General features: G+C 41.6%; 1 protein-coding gene across 8 annotated transcripts in view; it reads right to left on the reverse strand.

Annotated features, from left to right (window-relative positions):
• LOC140493786 (leucine-rich repeat-containing protein 4C-like) overlaps positions 1-18,662 on the reverse strand; it is a 991,485-nt gene that overhangs the window by 815,734 nt on the left and 157,089 nt on the right. For all 8 annotated transcript variants that reach the window (XR_011963766.1, XM_072592658.1, XM_072592659.1 and 5 more), the window contains exon 2: positions 9,850-9,938. The gene's annotated coding sequence lies outside the window, so the exon portion shown is untranslated. The remainder of the gene's footprint in view (positions 1-9,849; positions 9,939-18,662) is intronic.

Raw genomic sequence — 18,662 nt, forward strand, 5'->3', positions numbered from 1 at the left:
AGAATCCAAGGAACTGTAGACTCATGAGTCTGACATCAGTGCTGGGTCGTGGGATTTATATGTATTTAGAAAGGGAGGGCTTATGCCTGAAATGTTGATTCTCCTGCTCCTCGGATGCTGCCTGACTTGCTGTGCTTTTCCAGCACCACACTCTCGACTCTGATCTCCAGCATCTGCAGGCCTCACTTTCTCCTGATTAGGGATGGTCAGCATGGTTTTGTGTGTGTGAAATAGTGTGTCAAAAACCTGATTTTCTTTTGAGGAACTAACCAAAAAGATTGATGATTAATTCTTGAAATTTGTGTCACAGGTAGACAGGGTGGTTAACCCAACCAGTTCTCTATCCATCTCACTAGAACACCCTGGACCTTCATCGGCCTACCATGGGGAACCTTATCAAACGCCTTACTAAAGTCCATGTGTATGCCATCTACATCTCTTACCTCATCAACTAACTTTGTCATCTCTTCAAAGAATTCTATTAGGTTTGCAAGACATGACCTTCCCTGCACAAAACCATGCTGTCTGTCACTGATAAGCCCACTTCATTCCAAATGGGTATATATCCTATCCCTTAATATCTTCTCCAGTAGCTTCCCTACCATTGACATCAGGCTCACAGGTCTGCAATTACTTGGATTATCCTTGCTACCCTTCTTAAACAAGGAGACAATATTAGCATTCTCCAGTCCTCTGGGACCTTTCCCGGAATGGCAGCTAGTGAAAAGTGGTGCCCTGCAGGGTTCAGTGTTGCGGCTGCAAGCTGTTCACTCTATATTTTAATGATCTGAATGAAGGGACTGGGGGCATTCTGGTGAAGTTTACCGATGGTACAAAGTTAGGCAGACAGGCAGGCAGTTCTGAGGAGGTGGGAAGGCTGCAGAAAGATTAAGACAGTTCAGGAGAATGTAGATTAGGGTGGTGCTGGAAAAGCACAGCAGGTCAGGCAGCATCCGAGCAGGAAAACTGACATTTCGGGCAAAAGCCCTTCACCAGGAATAGAGGCAAGGGGCCTGCAGAGTGGAGACATACATGAGAGGGGGGGTGGGGGTGGGGAGAAAGTAGCATAGAGTACAATAGGGGAATGGGGGAGGTGATGAAGGTGATAGGTCAGAGAGGAGGGTGGGGAAGGTAGCAAAGAGTACAATGGGTGAATGGGGGTGGGGATGAAGGTGATTGGTCAGAGAGGAGGGTGGAGTGGATAGGTGGAAAGGAAGATAGGCAGGTAGGACAGGTCATGAGGGCAGTGCTGAGCTGGAAGGTTGGAGCTGGGGTGAGGTGGGGGAAGGGGAAATGACGAAACTGGGGAAATCCACATTGATGCCATGGGGTTGAAGTGTTCCGAGATGGAAGATGAGGCGTTCTTCCTCCAGACGTCGAGTGGTGAGGGAGCGGCGGTGAAGGCGGCCCAGGGCATGCATATCCTCAGCAGAGTGGGAGGGGGAGTTGAAATGTTGGGCCATAGGGTGGTGGGGTTGATTGGTGCAGCTGTCCCGGAGATGTTCCCTAAAGCACTCTGCTAGGAGTCATCCAGTCTCCCCAATGTAGAGGAGAGCGCATCGGGAGCAACGGATACAATAAACGATGTTAGTGGATGTGCAGGTAAAGCTTTGATGGATGTGGAAGGCTTCTTTAGGGCCTTGGATGGAGGTGAGAGAGGAGGTGTGGGCGCAGGTTTTGCTATTCCTGCAGTGGCAGGGGAGAGTGGGTTGTTGGGGGGTGTGGACCTGACCAGGTAGTCACGGAAGGAACGGTCTTTGCAGAAGGTGGAAAGGGGTGGGGAGGGAAATATATCCCTAGTGGTGGGGTCCATTTGGAGGTGGCGGAAATGTCGTCGGATGATTTGGTTTATGCGAAGGTTGGTAGGGTGGAAGGTCAGCACTGTCCTTGTTACGGTTGGAGGGGTGGAGTCTGAGGGCGGAGATGCGGGATGTGGACGAGATGAGTTGGATGGCATCTTTAACCACGTGCGAAGGGAAATTGTGGTCTCTAAAGAAAGAGGCCATCTGGTGTGTTCTGTGATGAAACTGGTCTTCCTGGGAGCAGATTCGGCGATGGCGGAGGAATTGGGAATACAGGATAGCATTTTTGGAGGAAGTAGGGTGGGAAGTGGTGTAATCCAGGTAGCTGTGGAAGTCAGTGAGTTTGTAAAAAATATCAGTGTCAAGTCGGTCGTCATTAATGGAGATGGAGAAGTCCGGGAAGGGGAGGGAGGTGTCAGAGATGGTCCAGGTGAATTTAAAGTCGGGGTGGAATGTGTTGGTGAAGTTGATAATTTGCACAACTTCCTCGTGGGAGCACGAGGTGGCGCCGATGCAGTCATCAATATAGCGGAGGAAGAGGTGGGAGTGGTGCCAGTGTAACTACGGAAGATGGACTGTTCTACGTAGCTAACAAAGAGACAGGCATAGCTGGGGCCCATACGGGTGCTTATGGCTACCCCTTTGGTCTGGAGGAAGTGGCAGGATTTGAAGAAAGGATTGTTTAGGGTGAGGACCAGTTCAACCAAACGAATGAGTGTGTCAGTGAAAGGGTACTGTTGGGGACATCGGGAGAGGAAAAAACAGAGGGCTTGCAGGCCCTGGTCATGGTGGATGGAGGTGTAGAGGGATTGTGAAGATGAGGCAGTAGGGGCCAAGAAATGGAAATCTTGAAGGAGGTGGAGGGCATGGGTGGTGTTTTCGAATGTATGTGGGGAGTTCCTGGACCAGGGGGGATAGGACAGTATCAAGGTAAGTGGAAATGAGTTCGGTGGGGCAGGACCAGGCTGAGACAATGGGTTGGCCAGGGTGGTCAGGCTTGTGGATCTTAGGAAGGAGGTAGAATCGGGTGATGCGGGGTTCCCGGACTATGAGGTTGGAAGCTGTGAGTGGGAGATCTCCTGAGGTGATGAGGTTCTGTATGGTCTGGGAGATGAGAGTTTGGTGATGGGGCTGGGGTCATGGTCGAGGGAGCGGTAGGAGGAGGTGTCTTCGAGTTGGCATCTGGTTTCAGCGGTGTAGAGGTCAGTGCGCCAAACTACCACTGCACCCCCTTTATCCGCTGGTTTGATTTACCTAGTCTAGGAGAGTGGTCCAAAAAATGGCTGATGAAATTCAGTGTGAGCAAATGCGAGGTCTTGCACTTTGGAAAAAGGAATACAGACATGGACTATTTTCTAAACGGTGAGAAAATTTATAAAGTCAAAGTACAAAAGGATCTGGGAGTACTAGTCCAGGATTCCCTAAAGGTTGACTTGCAGGTTGAGTCCATGGTTAAGAAAGCAAATGTAATGTTGTCATTTATCCAAAGAGGGTTGGAAGGTAAAAACAGCAATGTGCTACTGAGACTTTATAAAGCTCTAGTTAGACCCCATTTAGAATACTGTATCCAATTTTGGGCCCCACACCTCAGGAGTGTGTCCAGCGGAGATTCACACGGATGATCCCTGGAATGGTTGGCCGAACATTCAATGAATGGCTGAGGATTGTATTCATTAGAGTTTAGAAGGTTGAGGGGAAATTTAATAGAAACTTACAAGATAATGCATGGCTGGATGCTGGGAATTTGTTTCCGTTAGGCGGGATACTAGGACCGTGGGCACAGCCTTAGAATTAGACGGGGTCAATTTAGAACGAAAATGAGGAGACATTTCTATAGCCGTAGAGTGGTGGGCCTGTGGAATTCACTGCCATGGAGTGCAGTGGAGGCCAGGACGTTAGATATTGACAAATTCTTGATCTCGCAAAGGCTTTGGGGAGAGTACGGGTAAGTGGCGTGGCAATGCCCATCAGACATGATTGAATGGCGTAGCAGACTTGATGGACCGAATGGCCTTACTTCCACTCCTATGTCTTATAGTCTTATGGTGTTCAAGGATACTGCAAAGATATCTGTTAATGCCCCAGCGGAACGATAGTGTCATTTAAGATGTATCTAGACGTATACATGAATGGGCAGGGAGCAAAGGGGTATAGGTCCTTCAAAAATAGGTGACAGGTTTAGAGAGAGGATCTGGATCAGCGTAGGCTTGGAGGGCCTGAGGGCCTGTTCCTGTGCTGTAAAGTTCTTTGCTCTTTGTTCTAAGAAGGCATTAAGCTTGCTTGCCTTCATTGCTCAGACCATGGAGTTTAGGAATTGGGACATCATGTTGAGGTTGTACAGGTCATTGGTGAGGCCACTTTCGGAGTACTGCTCTAGTTGTCCTGCTTTAGGAAGGATATTAGTACATTGGAAAAGATTTAGAAAAGATTTACCACAATGTTGCTGGAACTGGAGGGCTCGAGTTATAAGTTGGGACTTTTTTCACTGGAAAGCAAGAGGTCTTTTCCTGAACATGGGGGAGTTCAAAGCTTAGGGTTGTATTAAAGTGAGGAGAAAAAGATTTAAAAAGGGACCTGAGGGCAACATTTTCACACAGAGTGGGTCATATATGGAATGAATTGCCAGAAGAGGTGGTGGATGCAGGTGTAGTTACAACATTTGGACAGGTACAATAATAGCAAAGGTTTTGAGGGATATGGGCCAAATATAAGCAAGTGGGTCCAATTCAGTTTGGGACATTTGTCGGCATGGATGGGTTGGACTGAAGGGTCTGTTTCTGTGCTGTGTGACTCTATGTCTCTAAATGTGGAATCATATTCCCACAGGTTTTCAGTGTTAAGGAAGTTTTCATTAAAAAAACTGATTTCTTTTTTCATTTTGTCACTCCTCCCAATACTGTTATGGATTCTGTTAACTCCTGTACATCTAAATGATGTTCAACATTGAAGAGTATTGAATCCTCATGAGTGGAGAAGGGTGCGGTAGCTGCTGGGGATCAGTAGTAGGCTTCCTTGTCTGTGATGAGTTCTTATAGAGTCCAAAGTCAATGTTGAGAAGTTCTGTGGTCACTCCCTCCATGTTGAATGGTATGGATGTTATGGTACTGGATTGGGTCGACTAGGTCACAAGTCCCATGTCACCAGGTTATACTCCAACAGGTTTATTTGAAATCACAAGCTTTCAGAGCACTGCTCCTTCATCAGGTGAAATGCTTGATTTGTATTTGTTGGTCATGGCATCATTGTCAGATTCTCTAAGTCATTTTATTCTTATTCTACTCTACTGTAGCAGATTGATACAGCTGAGTGCCTTGCTAAGTGCATTTCAGAGGGCAGTTAAGAGTCAACCCATTGTTGCATGTCTTCAATGCATAATAGCCAGACTGTCAATGGTGGCTGATTCCTTCCTTAAAGGACCAGACTGAATTAGGTGTGTTTTCCACAATAATCCAAAGGGTATCTTCAGGTTCGGAGATCCAGCATTTATGTTTAATTGTTGATGTATTTAACTGACAAAATTTAAATTCCTCAGCTGCCACAGTGGGATTTGAACTCTAATAATTTTCCCTTCATTGACTGGCTTGGTCACACCTCATCATCACTAAGAGATTCAGATTTTTCAAACAGATTCAGTACACCACATGTCAATAGCTTGAATTGAACTGAAATCACATCTATATGTTTCAAAATAATACTCTAGTGTACACTGCAAATAATAGTAAATCCCAGAAAGGCACTGACTAGGTTAATGGGTTATCAGTATCCTCTTAAACCTCATTACAACCATCAGCTAATGTATTAGAGAAGACTGAGAAACTGGCAACATCATGTCAACAAAAATAACCAGTGGCAATAGGTTACAAGGATCCACCACAAGATGTTATTTATGTTTGAGGAGTCCACATCTGATACACCTAACACATGTCTCGCATTAGAGTAAATCTGATCAGCAAGGACTGTTGACAAAGGACAGAGTTCTTCCATATTTGGAGCAAAATCTTGGTTTTAAATGTTAAATATTGTAAAGTTCGGGAACAACATCTATTTCCCAGAACATCAACACCAATGAAAGCTCCTAAACCAAATTTAGAAGCAATTTATTTTTGTCTCTTCCATTGTTTATATCTTACTAAAACAGTAATCAAGAACATTAATGAGACAGCCTCTCCATATTATTCCATAAATATAAAATTCTTAAAGCTAATTTAATACCATTAATTGCAGTGCGTGCCACTGCAAGTGCTGATGGCATTGACAAGCAAGCGAGCTTGCAGAAACCACTGCACCAAACAATATGAAGTCAAATAATAGTGTCACCTTCAAAATCCTCAACTTTCATTCATTTCCACTATTTCAAAAGCTTTTAGTGCTTACACCAAAGCCACTCATCCTGCAAACCAACAAAATTATCATTAATATTCTCACTCATCATCTTAGAAGCAATTTCCATTACCAGTTTTCTTTTGCACATCCCTATAATGCATCTAACTCCAGATTATTTGAAACTCTGAGAACGTGAGGCCTGCAGATGCTGGAGAGTCAGAGGCAAAAAGGGTGGTGCTAAAAAAATGCAGGAGGTCAGGCAGCATCCGAGGAGCAGGAAAGTCAACGCTTCGGGCATAAGCTCTTCATAAGGAATGTGACATTCCGGCACTACCCTTTTCAATTCTTATTCTAAACTCCCTTGACATTAACACCTAATTTTGTATAAAAGTATTAGCACCTGAAAGAGTTAATTGACATTATAGTGTCAGGAAATAAAGGACTGTTCCTGTGAGGAGCTGAATTGCATTAATTGCAAATGCTAAGTTCATGTAGCTAATAGTAATTCATATTTACAATAATGTCAAATCTGACAGCCTCACGATATTTTATCACATAATGCAAATAAAATGTAACTAGCTATTAAACACAATGTAATAAACCTATTCGGCTTTTCAGGATTAAGCCTATCTTTTCTTGTCAAACGGAGGAAGAAGGCTTATGTTCGGATGAGATGTGATGGTTCAGTTCGGGTGTTTGAGTTACAAGTTTGCCAGGAATGACCGAAAGAGAGAGTTAAGAAGAGCCAAGAGGGGACATGAGAAGTCATTGACAGATAGGATCAAGGTTTTTTTATAGCTATATCAGGAATAGAAGAATGACTAGAGTAAGATTAGGGCCAATCAAGGCAAGTAGTGGGTAGTTGTGCGTGGAGTCAGAGGATATAGGCGAAGCGCTAAATGAATATTTTTCATCAGTGTTCACACTTGAAAAAGACAATGTTGTCAAGCAGAATACTGAGAAACAGGCTACTAGATTAGTTGGGATTGAGGTTTGCAAGCAAGAAGTGTTAGCAATTCTGGAAAGTGTAAAAATAGATAAGTCCCCTGGGCTGAATGGGATTTATCCAAGAATTCTCTGGGAAGCCAGGGAGGAGATTGCCGGGCCTTTGGCTTTGATCTTTATGTTGTCATTGTCTACAGGAATAATACCAGAAGACTGGAGGATAGCAAATGTTGTCTCCTAGTTCAAGAAGGGGAATACAGACAACCCTGGTAATTATAGACCAGTGAGCCTTACTTCAGTTGTGGGTAAAGTACTGGAAAGGATTATAAGAAATAGGATTTATAATCATCTAGAAAGGAATAAGTTGATTATGGATAGTCAACACGGTTTTGTGAAGGGTAGGTTATGCCTCACAAACCTTATTGAGCTCTTTGAGAAGATGACCAAACCGGTGGATGAGGGTAAAGCTGGTATATATGGATTTCAGTAAGGCATTTGATAAGGTTCCCCACGGTAAGCTATTGCACAAAATACTGAGGCATGGGATTGAGGGTGTTTTGGGGTTTGGATCAGAAATTGGCTAGCTGAAAGACGGTGATGGTTGGTGGGAAATGCTTATCCTGGACTTCAGTTACTAGTGGTATACAGCAAGTATCTGTTTTGGGTCCACTGCCATTTGTCACTTATACAAACGACCTGGATGAGGGCCAAGAAGGATGGGTTAGTAAATTTGCGGATGACACTAAGTTCAGTAGAGTTGTGAATAGTGACAAAGAACGTTGCAGGTTATGGAGGGACATAGATAAGCTGAAGTGCTGGACTGAGAGGTGGCAAATGGAGTTTAATGCAGAAAAGTATGAGGTGATTCACTTTGGAAGGAGTAATAGGAAGAGAGAGTACTACGCTAATGGTAAGATTCTTGGTAGTGTAGATGAGCAGAGAGATCTCGGTGTCCATGTGCATAGATCCCTGAAAGTTGCCACCCAGGTTGATAAGGTTGTTAAGATCAAATATGGTATGTTAACTTTTATTAGTTGAGGGATTGAGTTTTGGAACCATGAAGTCATGCTGCAGCTGTACAAATCTCCAGTGCGGCCCCACTTGGAGTATTGCGTACGGTTCTGGTTACCACATAATAGGAAGGATGTGGAAGCTTTGGAAAGGGTTCCAAGGGCATTTACTATGATGTTGCGTGGTATGGAGGGAAGGTCTTACAAGGAAAGGCTGAGGGACTTGAGGCTGTTTTCATTGGAGGGAAGGAGGTGACTTAATAGAGACATGTAAAATAATCAGAGGGTTAGATAGGGTGGACAGTGAGAGCCTTTTTCCCTGGATGGTGATGACTAACACGAGGAGACAAAGCTTTAAATTAAGGGGTGATAGATGTAGGACAGATGTCAGAGTAGGTAGGGGCATGGAATGCACTGCCTGCAACTGTAGTAGACTCACCAACATGGAGGGCATTTAAATGGTCATTGGATACATATATGGACAAGAATGGAATAGTGTGGGTTAGATGGGCTTCAGATTGGTTTCACAGGTAGGTGCAACATCGAGGGCTGAAGGGCCTGTACTGCGCTGTAATTTTCTATGTTCTGTTGAACACTTTCTGGTTCTTCCCACACACTATCAGTAACTTAGACTAATAAAAATAAGAAGGATTAGAGGCAGTCACATCATTCAAATTGGTTAGTATCCAAAAATATGCCACCTAGTGGGTAAATTTCAAATATAACTTATGTCCAAAATTCTCTCCGAAAAGTGCTTTGATTTTTCTACCTTGTTGCTTGCTTTCTTCAATCCTTCTAAACAATATTCTGTTTGTCTTGATCTTTCAGATTCCTCCCCCACTTTACTTCCTACTTACTGCTCGCTTCACTGGCTTACAAAGCACTTAGGGATTTTTTTAATGAGATGAACTCTATATAAATGCAAATGGTTATCACTGCTATTAAAATAATAAGTTTCATGATGCATGCTGGATTAATAATTGTACCTCAACAACTGTTAGTTCAGTTATGTGTTGACCTTGGTAATTCTTCATTGTGATTTCCCTGATGACAATTCACTGAAAGGGACAAGATCTTCAAAGGAAGAGCCTTCCATTCATTTGTAAAAAGTAAACCTTGACAAATTATGTTGAAATACACCATTTTGCTACTTGCAAGTATCCACATTGTAACCAAAATGATGGATGGATCCCAACCTCATACATAAGAACAAAACATGAGCAAGTATTTTCTCAAGAACACAATGGAAAAGAAATTGTGTCGTGCACACACACGTAGGCATTCTATCAGTGACTCAGAACCATATGGATCCATCCAAAATCACTGTCACTGGGAAAGGAGCGTCACAATGTCTACCTCAATTTGGCTGAATAAAAGAATTAGGAAGAATATCAAGACAACTAAAAAAAAGATATAAAAATGAAAGGATGTGGTTTTTGGATAATTCTCTAGTCATGCTTTAATTATATTGAAGGATTAAAGACTAATCACTTTTCAGATAGCCTTGGTTTGAACACATGCACCAGAGACCATACTCCCTGAGGCAATCAACAAGAGGTTATGGAAGTCCACAAGATGAGATAATTCAAAATAATTTTTGGTCCCTTGATAAAAAGGAAAATGTGCGACAAGATGTAAAATAATCAAACTTGGTAAAAAAACGATCAGTCTTAAACTGATCAGAACAGTCAAATATTGTGTGCACAGATTTTATATGTCCTTGTCTCCATGAGTAAACTAACAGTATAAAAGGAAAATCAGATAATTACCTCAGTTGTTTTCACCATTTGAAATTTTAAACAGCCACTGGTAATCGTACTCTGTACACCTGTTTCTCCGGACCATCACTTGCGAAAATCTAAACACAAATTTAAATAAAATTCAAGAAAAGCAAATGAAGATTTTTTTTTACTGACTATTAAAAAGAAGCAAATAAATTTGCTTTGAATGTAAATGATGTGGTACATGTCTCTGCTGATTTCTACCACTGAGCTGACACGTCTGCCAGCCGATACAAGCATACACAATTAGAACGGTCACCATATGACATCTGCTGGGAAATAGTGCTTAAGTACCTATGAGACCTAGAACTGTAGCAGAAATAATGTTGCATGTTTTTGCAGCAGTGGATCAGACAATGGACTTTATACAGATACATAAAAGATCAATGATTGTAACAAACACATTTGTCTATTGAAACCACAGTTAGTTAAAGTGAATTAGTTGCATTTGCTGGGACCGGTTACTGAAATGGCAATAATATTAGTTATACTGTACCTTCAGCATTGTGAAGTTCTGTAACTGAAGGATAATTACGGAGCCATAGAAAGAGACATTAGGAGCAACAAAGAATTTAGACAAAGAAGTTGGGTTTAAGCAGGGTCTTACAGGAATAATCAAATAAAAGCAAAATACTGCGGTGCTGGAAATCTGAAATAAAAACAGAAAATTTCAGGGGGTCTGGCCGCATCTGTAGAAATAGAAACAGAATTAACATTTCGAGTCTGATACGACTCTCCTTTAGAACTCAAGAAAGGGTGATGTGGCTGTGGTATGCCCTGATTAACGCATGAAGGTCATCACTTGAAAATTGTAACCACTTTCCTTCCTGCATTTTTAAAGTTACTTAAAAAGAAACAGCTCATGGCAGCATGCTTATCTATTCAACAATATTATAGTGTTCATTGAAGACCAGATACCAAATTAATTCAACAAATTTTAAAATAATATGTATTGGTACAGAAATGTAACATATTTGTTTCCAAGTTAAAGATATACAGGTGGTTCTACTATAATGCATGTTTCCTTAATGCAAATTCACTATAACACAGTTGACAAATTGGGGACATTGTTACTACAGCACGAACGTTTACAATGTGTATTGGCTATAACACAATTCAGACTCCATTAGCTTAAATGATGCTGTTCTTGCATGATTTTCTTATAACATGGGGCTGCACGAGAATGGAATGACCACTTTATAGCGGAACCTACTGTATTATCATTCACAATCAAATAAAAAAATAATTTGAGCATTGATAATGCTTGAGTTTGCCAATTTGCACAAATTATTTGTCAAATGCTATCTGTTATGAACCAGGCCAGACCCCCTCAAGACATTTCAAGAAGGTAACCCAGACCCTAACTTTGCACGTGTAATGTGGATATTTTAGGAGTGATACAGCTTGTCAAACCACTCAGTTTTAAACAAAACAGAATTTATTTACAAGATTACCAAATGACACCAGACAAAAGAGAACAGAATACCTTAACCTATACAAAAACTCAACATATTATCCCAACTTAATGATCCAAATACTTGCAACAATCCCCATAAACACCTCTTGGTATAAAAGCTAAAATCAAACACAGGGTCTTACAGGAGACATGTCAGAGAGAGATCACCATGGGCCTGCTTCTTTGGATTCAGCAGCCTCCTTCAACACTATTGCTCAAAACCAAACCAAACCAGAGAAAAGCCGAGCTGGGAGAACTGGCCGCTCCCCTTTCATTGTATAAGTTTTAAAAAAAAAACTTAAAAGCCTTTTGCTGAGGCAGTATCTGTTAGCTATCATCAAATTGGCCCTAAAACCCTTCAACATAGACTTTTCAGAGTCTGTGTCTTTTACGACCTCTCTGAAAAAAAAATCCAAGGACAACATCACCTTGTTAAAGGAGTAGCATTGTCCCACTACTAAATGACACTGTTCACATGAACCAAATAATTTAAAAAAAAGTAAAAAAGTATGGCCAAGAATTTTTACAGAGCTACTGCCTTGATGAGAAACTTATGTTCTCTGACATTTAGATGAATAAGAAGTGAACTCATTGAAAAATATAAGGTTGTGAACAAGCTTGAGAGGGTAGGCTCAGAGATTCCTTCTAGCTCCCAGAGAACCTAAAATATGGGGGTCATAGTTTCAGAATAAGGGATTGATCATTTAGGGCTGAGATGATGAGAAATTAATTCCTTCAAAGGATTGTAAATCTTCAAAATTATCAGCATCGGAGTGAAGTGGATATTTCAATCTAGAATAAATTTAAGGCAATGAATAGAGAGATTTTTTGGCAATGATCAGTGAACCAAGGAAAATAGGAAGTGGCTGGGTAAGTGAAGTTGAAACTCAAGATCAACCACAATTGTATTGAGTGGCAGATCAGGTTTGACAGGCTGGATAGTTTACCCTTGCTATTCTGGTTTCCTATACTCCTGTAGTAATCATTTCACCAGGTCTGAGACAGAAATAGGAACAATTCTGAGGAAATTTCCACTCTTTAATAATCTTCAAGATTCAAGGATGACTCAAGAACATAGGCAATGTTGTGGTCAGCTAAATGCTGAAGAGTAGACCTGAGGTCACAGAGGGCACTAGTCATATAAATCAACGTGTCCAGGAGATTACGTATGGAGGTAATTTTCTTTATTTTCAAGCAAAGTCATATTCAGATCACATTCCACTTTTACGATTGATGTGTTTCTTTAAAACACTGACAAGAAACAGTCACAGTGCTGGAGCATTATCAACAGGTAACTTCTTTTCTTTTGAAATTGTTCTCTTTTCTATTCTGGTGAAACCTCTAATCCTCAAAATAAAGCAACAAAAATGTTCTGTCATACCAACAAAGACAGGAATGTAAAATAAACAAATGGTGCGCTTCTACACCAATGACATGCAGTGAAATTTTGACAGCATTAAAATAATGCAACCGAAGCCACAAAGGCTCAAGATTTATGGTCAAGCAATGAAGGTAACAGGAGAAATTTAAATTTGTTTTGACTGAGAACAGTAACCTTCAGGAGGAACCAAAATGGCTCATGCCCCAGTTATACACATCTGGTGAGGGGGACTCGTGCGCCCAGAGAAAAAAAAAAACATGAGTTAATTATGAGCTTGATATCCTGGGTGTATCATTCATAAACTTAACTGTGCAGAATAACTGGGCAGTGGGTCCTCAGAATGTAATAATAAGTGCTCTCTGCAGTTGTAGGAGCAGCAGAAATTAGCCTTAGAATCTTAATAAAAAAACTGAAATGGAATCAAAGACCTATTTGTTTAAAATGTAGAGGGAAGAATCAAGGATCATAATAATTGCGCAATGAATAAATTGTAGAACTAATCTTAAATAAGTTCCTTGGTGTGATTAACCTCAGACAAATGGAAAAGAATTGAAATCGAATTTGAAAAATTGAAAACTGAAATTGCATGGGCTCGCTACATTTATTGAAATATATTCTGATTAATAGTTCTGATTCAGGTGTCAGCTCCCCTGCAGATACCAATAAACACCAAGGGGCCCTGTATTCCATTAATTAATATTGAGAGGGGCAGATTGTTCTGGGGGTTCGGGGAGAATTAGATTAGGCTTGGCATCAGAAGTATATAATCGCAAGTTGTGATCACCCTGCACCCACTCTTCCTGAAGCAGGTAAAGTGAATACGTTATGTGCTGAGAGTATGAACTGTACTGCTCACTACTTGTTTTCTCAGCAAGTTTCGGCTTTATACATGACCAACACGATGGTCAGCTTGCATAGACCTCGTAAGGCAGCCTGCAACTCTTAAAGATAGCTATACTTATGCCATGTCGGCTACATGTGCAGTTTTAAGTAAAAAAAAATGGAAAAATAGGCAGTAGGGAAAGCTCCCCAGTTTTCTGCAGCAGAGTGAGAAGCTTTTGGAAGTGAGATGGAAAGAAAAGAGATATTAATTTCCAGAAGGAGATTGGAGGTCTTCTTGGACAACCAGAAAGGGAAATAGGTACAAGTAATGACAGGTCAATTCACAAAAGTTGGCCTTGGGGAACTGGCTTCATGGCCAGACAATGAATAATGATCTCAAGTAGATGGTTAAGATCAGCAAATATATTTTAAACAGGTCTTCACTACCAGGGCACAACATGTGTTGCTACAGGCATTGCACTCCCATCATTCATCCATTGACTATCAGGACTAACACGTCACATTCAGAAACTGTACCATAAGATGTAGCATTAGTTGATCTGACATTCACAATCACCACATTAGATATTGGGACTACATGTAACTTCAAGAACAGGAGAGCAGCAGTTCCCAAACTGGCGAAAGGAGCCCAAGTGGGGTTTCAAACTGAAATTTGGAGTTAGCAAGCTCTGAGGTAGCAAGAAACCTTGCCTGAGTTATAACAACTGTGCTCCATTGCTAAGAGCCACCCAAACCCAAAAAGTCTCACCTTCACCCTGCTTTCATGGGTCTTTCCCACCCTAGCAAGAATCCACCTCCCTCATCATCACCACTCACAAGTCTTAGTGGGGGCATGTTTAGGAAGAGCTGAATCGAGAGGCAATGGGTTAGCAGTTTGGGTGGCCAGCAGTCAATGCAGGGGGGAAATGATAATCTGCACACCAGTATCCTAGAGAGTCAGCTCACAGGTAAGTTATGTCACATGAGACTTAGATGAAGACTTTTGGGCAGCATGCATATGAATGTGGATGGGCCTGGCAACAGAGATGCATGGTGCATAAGCTGGCCTTTTGCCACTGTCAAAAGCTCCAAATTGGATCTTGGCTTCCAAAAGAACCTGGAGTCCATTGCTTCAACATGCAAGTGTTGGCCATCAATCCCACCCTGCACTGCAGCACAGGCAGAAGCACCCATTATCTTAGTGCTGCACTGAAAGCCCAGACTGAATCTCAAGGTCTGGAATAAAAATCAGGAAACTGTTCAGCCAGCCTGGTAGCATCTGGGAAGGGAGAAACCAAGTTTCACATGGTAAATTGCTTTTGGATCTCATGAAGATCCATGCCTAGTGTCAGCAGTTTAGACTTCGCCACCGTAGTTGCAGGTAAAGGATAAAGCAGGGATGACCCACATCCTACCCCGAACAACCTACCCTCCCATCCTGGCACCTTCCCCTGCCACCGCAGGAATTGCAAAACTTGCGCCCACACCTCTTCCCTCACCTCTATCCAAGACCCCAAAGGAGACTTCCTATGCATCAAAGTTTCATCTGCACATCCACCAATGTCATTTATTGTATCTGTTGCTCCCGATGCAATTTCCTCCACATTGGAGAGACTGATCGCCTCTTCACAGAGCTCTTCAGGGAACATCTCTCCGGGACACCCACACCAATCAACCCCACCGCCCCGTAGCCCAACATTTCAACTCCTCCTCCCACTCTGTTGAGGGCATGCAGGCCCTGGGCCTCCTCCACCACTGCTCCCTCACCACCTGACGCCTGGAGGAATCATCTCCTCTGACCCACATCCCATTAAAGAATAAAAACTAAGTTGACTCCAGAGTTGAGGGTGTTGGCTTATGAGGAGAGACTGAGTAGATTGGGATTATGTTTATTGGAATTCAGAAGAATGTGAGGGGATCTGATAGAAACATATAATATCATAAAGGGAAGAGATAAGAAAGAAGTGGAGAGGATGTTTCATTGGCAGGTGAAGCTAGGACAAGAGGGCAATGCCACAAGATTAGAGGGAGCAGATTTAGGACTGAATTGAGAAGGAACATCTTCACCCAGAGGGCTGTTAATCCACAGAATTCTTTGCCCAGTGACGTTACTTCAGTAAATGTTTTTAAATCTAAGGTAAATCACTTTTGAATAATAAAGGATTTAAGGGATATGATAACAGTGCGGGTAAGTGGATCCAAGTCCACAAAAAGATGATCATATTGAGCAGCGGAGCAGGCTCAAAAGGGTCGGACGGCCTACCCCTGCTCCTAGTTCTTATGTTCTTATAAAAAAGAACCAATGCTGGCATGGCTAATGGGAACAAGGAGTCAAATCTTTTAGCCATTTTGCAAGTTTGTTTCCCATACTGATTGGCTATGTCTGCAGTGAATGGTGTTGCTCCCAATGATACATCAACATTGGAGTTCCTTCAAAAGAAGTTTTAAAAACCTGCGCAACCAGAGAAATTCAATGACCTTGGGAAATTGCTATGGGCCCTGCAGGAGAGAGAGAGAGAGGTGGAATCCAACAGACTGAACGTTTAAGGCAGAGTGAAAAAAAGTGTATTATCTGTGTGCACCAATGAAACAGTAATAAACAAATGGACATAAACAAGTTGAATGTAATCACCTGTCATTTCTATCCCATCTGTTCATAAAAGAATTATACGATATTTCTGTGCACAGACGAGAGTGTGAGCATGAATAATTGAACACCCACCTCTCCACTGCTTTCCAGTTGCTGCTGTCATGAACAGGTGTAATAGTATGGACATGAAATGTTCTGCATGCAAATCATGAAGCTCATTAGAGGCCTGGATTTGGCATTTACGTCTTTGGTGATCAAGAACAGAACATTTAACATATGTTAACAGGTCTTTTTTAACTTCAAATAGCATGATTAACTTGCAGGCACAACTCTGTACAAAATGATTATTTTAGTTAATATTTTGTTCAGTTCATTGTGAGAATGGTATCGAGAGAATATTATTGCTCCTTATTTTACTGTTGTCTGTAAGTGGAACATTTGATTATGTTACAGGATAATATGTATTTGGATGATTTCAATAACATTATGAACCAAGAACATAAAGCTTTAACTGGTTCATAAGTGTCAGTGGACACATTGCAATGAATGTGAAATATCAGAAACACATTACGTTAAATAGTGCGTACCATTATTTTCAAGTTTGTTATTGAAAATAGAGAATTAGAGCATGATGCAGAAGACATAATCTCCAAATATAAACTGTGTAAATACTTTCGAATCTGCTAATTAGCCAACATGTTGTTTTCTTTCTGTTGGCAGTCCCTATCAGTATGGATGCCAATTGTCAGCATGTTGCATGTCCTTGGAGCGCCATAGTATTCACATAAGAGGATTAACAACTGTGGTGTCATTACTGAGAATGAATCTATGGTTCATGACCAGGGAAATTTCCAGATCCTGGATTCACAGATGTAGGTGGTGAACAAGAACACAAGACTTCAGGAACAAAACAGACCATTCAGCGAGGTAATGTTTCAGGATTTCTGCTCACTTTTCAACTTCTTTGATACCCAAACCCATGGTTTGTTCACCTGCACCTGAATTAGGACCGGAGACCATTCCCATTTACATCAACCAGTTGCAACTGTTGCTGCCAGTCAACGACCTTCATTCAAACTCTTCCACCAACAACAGGGTAGAAATGAAGCATTGTATAAAGACATTATTCAGAGCAGACCAGACTTCACTTTTACTCAGAAAAAGAAGATCTCCTTTCATTATTTTCTCTCTCAAAATTCCAACACTGAGATGCTGGTTTCACAATTCAACCCCCAAATCTCTAAGACACTCATAACAATTCAAAAGGTGGTCAGAAACACAACCCTTAAAATCCGGCAGCGAATAAATGGCAGGAGAGGTCATTTGATTTGATTTGATTTGATTTATTATTGTCACATTTACTGTGATATCGAGAAAAGCACTGTTTTGTGTCCTAACCAGACAAATCATGCCTACGTAGGGTAATAGAACAGAATGCAGGAAATAATGTTACAGCTACAGAGAAGGTGCAGGGAAAGATCAACTCTAATATATGAGAGATCAGTTCTAAAATTTGATAACAGTGAGGAAGAAGCTTTTCTTAAATCGATTAGCAGCTGTTTTCAAATTTTTTTATCTTCTGCCTGTGGGAAGAGGGTGGAAGAGAGTATTAACTGGATTGGAATGCATCTTTGGCTATGTTGGCTGCTTTCCCTAAACAGTAGGAAGCATAAATGGAGTGAATGGATGGAAGGCTGGTTTACGTGATGGACTGAGCGGTGTTCACAACTCTCTGTAATTTCTTGCAGTCTTGGGCAAAGTGTTGCCATACCAAGCTGCAATGCATCCAGATCGGATGCTTTCTATGATGCGTCTATAAAAATTAGTGAGAATCATTGTTGACATGCTGAATTTCCTTAGCCTGCTGATGAAGTAGAGGATTGGTGTGCTTCCTTGACTATAGCATCGAATGGATGGACCAGGACAGATCGTTGGTGATATTTACTCCCAGGAACCTGATGCTCTCGACCACCTCCACCTCAGCACCATTTATATAGACAGGGACATGTCCTCCACTCTACTTCCTCAAGTCAGCTCCTTCATTCTGCTGACATGAGGGGGAAGATTGTTGTCTTTACACCTTACTTCTGAGCTGCCTATGTCTTTCCTCTCTTCATTGTTTAAGACCTGGTCCGCTACAGTGGTCTCATAAGCAAATTTGCAAACAGAGTTAGAGGAGAATTTGGCCACACAGTCATAAGTGTATAAGGAGGATGGTAAGTCTTGAGGGGCACCAGTTTTGAAGATTATCATGGAGTAACCTTACTGATTGCAGCCTGCAGTTCAGACATATTACATCTGTGATGAGAATTCAATGCCAATAAATATTTATGTCACTCTAGAGAGCACAGAAAGCCTCAATTTAACATCTATCCAGAAAGACTGCACCTCTGACAGTATTTCCCTAAATCAGTACAGCATGTTATACCAGAATAGGGTTTCAACCTATGACTCTGTAGTCAAGAAAGTAGCCTCTTGAAAATGTGATTGGAGTGTGTAAAATAATCTGAAGCCTGTAAGAATCTCTGACCAAGAGTAATGAGACTTCTCAT

This window comes from Chiloscyllium punctatum, chromosome 22, assembly GCF_047496795.1.
Source record: "Chiloscyllium punctatum isolate Juve2018m chromosome 22, sChiPun1.3, whole genome shotgun sequence".
Classification (NCBI taxonomy): domain Eukaryota; kingdom Metazoa; phylum Chordata; class Chondrichthyes; order Orectolobiformes; family Hemiscylliidae; genus Chiloscyllium; species Chiloscyllium punctatum.